Genomic DNA, 6,097 nt, shown 5'->3' with positions numbered 1-6,097 from the left:
GCGCCCTCCCCCGCACCCCCATTACCGCCTTCCACCCAGCCCCGACCTCTCCCCTGCACCCCCATCACTGCCTTCCACCCAGCCCCGACCTCTCCCCTGCACCCCCATCACTGCCTTCCACCCAGCCCCGACCTCTCCCCTGCACCCCCATCACTGCCTTCCACCCAGCCCCGACCTCTCCCCTGCACCCCCATCACTGCCTTCCACCCAGCCCCGACCTCTCCCCTGCACCCCCATCACTGCCTTCCACCCAGCCCCGACCTCTCCCCTGCACCCCCATCACTGCCTTCCACCCAGCCCCGACCTCTCCCCTGCACCCCCATCACTGCCTTCCACCCAGCCCCGACCTCTCCCCTGCACCCCCATCACTGCCTTCCACCCAGCCCCGACCTCTCCCCTGCACCCCCATCACTGCCTTCCACCCAGCCCCGACCTCTCCCCTGCACCCCCATTACTGCCTTCCACCCAGCCCCGACCTCTCCCCTGCACCCCCATCACTGCCTTCCACCCAGCCCCGACCTCTCCCCTGCACCCCCATCACTGCCTTCCCCCCAGCCCTGACCTCTCCCCTGCTTCCCCCCAACACCCATCAGCCCAGCCTGGCCTGCTGCAGCTGCTGCTGCTGACCCCAGCTCCAGTCCCCCCAGTCCCAGTCCCGGCTCCAGCCCCTTCCCTGCAGCCCCAGCCCCAGTCCTTCTCTTTGCTTCCTTACCCTGGGGTAGCACGGGCAGCCCTGCCCCATCTCCCAGCACTGCCTGCCAGGTCAGAGCTCCCTGCTGCCCCACCAATACACAGTGCCCCCTAGGGCTGGGGCAGAACTGCCTGCCCAGGCAGGGCATCCCATGTTGCCACCAGGATCCCCCACCCCCTCCTGGGGCATTTCACGCAGGCCAGGCCTCCCCCAGGTAATGGGTGGGGGGCCCAGACACCACCCTGCAGGGGTGGGAGGCCCGGTGGCGGTGGAGGCACGGGGACGTTTCTGTCAGCTGGGGGAGAGGTGGGGCTCTCGGGCGCGGCCGCCCCGACGTGGCAGGGCTCCCCTGAACAAAAGTCCATGTGCAGCACAGTCCAGATGGACTCTGCCCCGCGGCTCCCGGGAGCCCCTGCCCAGGACGCCCTGACCGCACGTGGCCCCAGGGAGAGCGGGGGGCAGCGGTAGCTGAAGGCAGCGCCCCGCACCGGGGCCTATTTATCCCAGGTGGCAGCAGGGGGCAAGGGTCACCTGGAGACAAGGGACACGCCCAGAGCAAGTCAGCAGCCACACCCCCCCCGCCGAGAACCCAGGCCCCCGGGCTACCCTAACCACTAGGCCCCAGTCCACACCGAGAACCCAGGCCCCCGGGCTCCCAGCCCTCCCTGCTCTAACAACTAGGCCCCACTCCCCGCCCAGCGCTGCAGAGAGCCAGGCGGCCGGGCTCCCAGCCCCCTGCTCTCACCCCGCAGACCTCGCTTCCACGCCGACCTGGCGAGAGCCCAGGCGCCCGGGCCGGCTCTCACGGGGGTGGGGGCCTTAGCAGATGTCCCTGGTGAGCGCAGGGGCCGCCCTGCTCCTGGCGCGGCTCCGAAGAGCCTCCTGGGGCAGTTGGAGCAGGCCCGGCTGCCGGGCGCTGACGTCAAGCGGATGTTTAGGGAGTCGGAGCTGAGCCAGGAGAGCCGGAGAGCAGTTCCTCGCCCCCTGCCTCGAGGCCAGGCCTGCCTTGTCCAACCCCCACCCCACCCCACCCCACCACCATCGGGCTTTGCTCCCCAGGTCACGTGGGAGTGGGATGAGACCACTGTGGGCCCCGTGCAGCCAGGCACGTGGTCGCCGGGCAGCCCCAGTGTGCTGGGAGAGACCGCAGGCGTCCGCCAGCCCCACCTGCTCTAACTTCACTCCCCGCCCAGAGCCCGTAGAAAACCCAGGTGTCCGGGCTCCCAACCCCACCGCGCCCCAGCCTTTGCACCAAAGGGCTCGACGCCAGCAGCAGCGCCCCCGGGATGGGGTCAGGGACGCGGGGGGGCTGCGGTTAATGAGTGACGGCCCCCGCCTCCTACAAACTCACCCCGCGCCGCCCCACCACATCCAGCCAAGAGCTCCCGGGTGTCACCACCGCCACCATGGAGCTGCGCGCTGCCGTCCTGGCACTGGCCGTGCTCAGCCTGGCAGGTGAGTGGCCTTGGCCCAAGCACAGAGCGGGACCCACTATGCTGGGCACTGCACAGGGCACAGGACAGGACGGGGAAACCTTGAGCCCAGTAACCCCCTGACACCGGGAATGGCTGCAGGGGGACCCAGGCGTCTGGGCTCTCAGCCCCCTGCTCTGACCTCCCAGCCCCCGCGCCCCTCCCAGAGCACCCAGGCCCCCAGTCCTGCGCTGACGGTGTCTCTCCCGGGGGTGCTCCCTGCCCCGCAGGCTCCCAGGCCGCTCCGGCGGGCAAGGGGGCTGCCCCGCGGCTGCGGCAGCTGGAAGAAGCCGTCAACAACATCATCAAGGAGGTCATGCAGGTGACCCATGACACTGAGGAGTGGCTCAAGGTGTCGGAGATGGTCCGGGAGCTGGAGTGAGTGAGCAGCTGCCCCAAACCTGAACCCAAACCCAGGAGGGGGTTGGGCACTGCCCTGGGGGTTGGCCAGGTTACCGGATCAGGGCCTGAGGCTCCTGGACAGAAGAGGCCCTGACTCCTGACCCTGTGGTCCCCGGCTTCCCCTGGCAGGGACCTCTCCGACCAGCTGGAGCTGGAGGTGGGGATGTCCCCTGAGCTGAGGCAGGCGCTGAGGAACGCCATCCTCAGCACCATGAGGCTCGTGGAGCTGCCGCTGTGGGCGATGGAGCCCTACCTGGAAACAGCCGCGGAGCAGACGATGCAGGCATTGGAGCAGGCGCTGGAGCACGTGGAGGCGTTGGGGCTGGACCTGCCCGGGGCGCTGCAGGCCGTCACCAAGTGGGCGCTGGAGCTGAAGGAGCAGCTGGTGGGGCTCCCACCCATCTCCTCCTAGCCTGGCGCAGCCCCCGTCTGATGCCAATAAAGTGGCTGCGGAGACAAACGAGCCAGTCAAAACAGTGCCCTGCACCACTGCGTCCCCACTGCCCCCCCCGCCCCTTCCCCCTGCCAGTGCAGCCTGTGGGGAGCAGGTCCCCAGAGAACCCAGGTGTCCAGGACAGGGCTCTAGACCCTGGGCCAACAGTTGTGGGGGGGTCGTGGTTAATGAGCGACTAGCCCTGGCCCCTCCTTGCACTCGCCCCATCCCACCCACTCCAGGCCTGGCTGCAATACACCAGCCCCACAGAAACCAAGCATCCGGGTTCCCAACTCACCCCCAGGCTCAAACACCCCAGCCATGGTGGGACCCAGGCATCCGGGCCTGCAGCCTCCCCTGCTTGGCCCCTACCAAACCCCCCACAAAAGCTGGGAGAGAGCCCAGGCATGCGGGCTCCCCCGAGCTCCCTGGCTGCACTGCTGGGGGTGACGGGAACCCCTCAACTCAGAGCAAGGGGCAGCTCTGCCAGCCACGCAGACAGCCTCGCCCTGCGGTAACCCCACGGCTGGGATCTCGTGCGCACCCACACACACGCGTGTGCAACTGAGCCATGTCCCGCCTGCCCTGTGACATGGGGTCTCAGTGCAGGGTCATGGCTACCTCAGGCAGGACTGAGGTGCGCAGAGCCAGCAGAAAACCCAGGCATCCTGGCCCCAGCCCCCATGCCGCAGCCCCCTGCCCCCACACCCCTCCCAGGGCACCCAGGTGTCCAGCCCCCAGCCCTGCGCCGGTGGGTGTCTGCCCCAGGGTGCTCCCCACCCCGCAGGCTCCCAGGCCACCACAGCAGGCAAGGGGGCCACACAGCAGCTGCCACAACTTGAAGGAGCCATCAATATCATCGAGGAGGTTGCACAGGTGACCCGTCGCACTGGGCAGTGGCTCCAGGCATTGGAGCTGGGCCAGAAGCTCGAATGAGCAAGCACCCGCCCCAAACCTCAACCCGAACCCAGGAGGTGCTCAGCACTTCCCTGGGGGCTCAGCCAGGTCCGCGGTTCGGGGCCTGAGGCCCCTTGAGGGGAGAGGCCCAGACCCTGTGGTCCCCGGCTTCCCCTGGCAGGTCGCAGGCCAGGGACCTCTCCGACCAGCTGGAGCTGGACAAGGTGCCCCTCAAGCTGCGGCGGGCACTAAGGGAGGCTGTTGGGGGCATCATGGGGCTGGTGGAGCTAGCGCTGTGGGCGATGGACCCCTACCTGGAGGCAGCCATGGCGTAGACAGCCCTGGCGCTGGAGCAGGCGCTGGAGCAGGCAGAGAGACTGGGGCTGGACCTACCCAGGACACTGCAGGTGGGCACCAAGTGGGTGCTGGAGCTGAAGGAGCAGCTGGTGGGGCTGCACCCCAGCACCCCCTAGCCTAGCGAGGCCCCCGCCCAGAGCCAATAAAGCGGCTGTTGAGACGCGAGCCAGTTCTCCTGGTGCTCCATACCACCATATCTGCACTGTGGCGTCGCTCCTTCCTCCCGCCCAGGGGGCCTGGGGGGCAGCAGCTCCCGAGAGAACCCAGGCATCCGGGACAGGGCACTGGGCCAGGGACAGGGAGGGGGAGTTCGTGGTCAATGGGTGATGAGCCCAGACCCCTCCTCATGCTCACACCTCGCCCCATCCCGTCGGCTCCAGTCCTGGCTCCAACACACCAGCCCCCACAAAACGCAGGCATCCAGGCTCCCCCCGAGATCCCAAGCTGCCCTGCTGGGGGTGACAGGAGCCCCTCGAGTCAGAACAGAGACCCCAACACACACCGGGATGCAGCAGCTGGTGACGGACAGGCTGGGGGGGGCAGCTCCACCAGCCACACAGACAGCCTCGCCCTACCAGGATCACACCCACGCACACGCGCGTGCAGCTGAGCCATGTCTCACCTGCCCTGTGACACGGGGTCTCAGTGTGGGGGTCACAGCTACCTCGGGCAGGGCTGAGGAGCAGCAGAGTCAGTAGAAAACTCAGGCATCTAGGCTCTGAGCCCCGGGCATGGGGCCCAGGCTTTGCCTGGCAGGCTGGACGCCAGCAGCAGTGCCCCCGAGACGTGGCAAGGGATGCGGGGGGGCTGCAGTGAATGAGTGACGGCCCCCGCCCCTTTCGTTTGCTCACCCTGTGCCTCCCCGTCACGTCCAGCCCAGAGCACCTGGATCCCAGCACCGCCACCATGGAGCTGCGCGCTGCCGTCCTGGCACTAGCCCTGCTCAGCCTGGCAGGTGAGTGGTCTCAGCTCGTCCCTGGGCAGGGAGCGGGACCTGCTGCACAGGGAGCAGCACAGAGCACGGGATGGGATGGGGGACCCTGAGCCCAGAACACCCCCGGGACCAGGAACGGCTGCAGGGGGACCCAAGCACCCAGGCTCTCAGCCCCCTGCTCCGACCTCCCAGCACCCACGCCCCTCCCAGGGCACCCAGGCATCCGGCCCCCAGCCCTGCGCCGGCGGGTGTCTGCCCCGGGGTGCTCCCCGCCCCGCAGGCTCCCAGGCTACCACAGCAGGCAAGGGGGCCACACGGCAGCTGCCGCAGCTGGAAGAAGCCATCAATGTCATCGAAGAGGTCGCACAGGTGACCCGTCGCACTGGGCAGTGACTCCAGGCATCAGAGCTGGGCCAGAAGCTCCAGTGAGCGAGCACCCGCCCCGAACCTGAGCCCAAACCCAGCAGCGGGTCGGCACTGCCCTGGGGGCTTCGCCATGTCCCTGGTTCAGGACCCGAGGCCCCTTGAATGGAGAGGCCCCGACCCCTAACCCTTGACCCCGTGGTCCCCGGCTTCCCCTGGCAGGTCGCAGACCAGGGACCTCTCTGACCAGCTGGAGCTGGAGGTGTCCCCCGAGCTGCGGCAGGCGCTGAGGCAGGCCATCAACAGTGCCACGAGGCTGGTGGATCTGGCACTGTGGGCAATGGAGCCCTACCTAGAGGCAGCCATGGAGTAGGCAGCGCAGGCACTGGAGCAGGCACTGGAGCAGGCGGAGGCGCTGAGGCTGGACCTGCCCGGGGGGCTGCAGGCGAGGGCCCGGGGGGCGCCGTGCCCGGGGGGGCCCGGGGGCGGAAGGAGCGGTGGGTGGGCCTCCTCCCCAGCTGCCCCTAGCCTGACGCAGCCCCCACCCA

This window comes from Alligator sinensis, unplaced genomic scaffold (genome assembly GCF_000455745.1).
Source record: "Alligator sinensis unplaced genomic scaffold, ASM45574v1 scaffold893_1, whole genome shotgun sequence".
In the NCBI taxonomy this organism is placed as follows: Eukaryota; Metazoa; Chordata; order Crocodylia; family Alligatoridae; genus Alligator; species Alligator sinensis.
The sequence above is the reverse complement of the archived record's forward strand: the minus strand, read 5'-3'. Positions refer to the sequence as shown.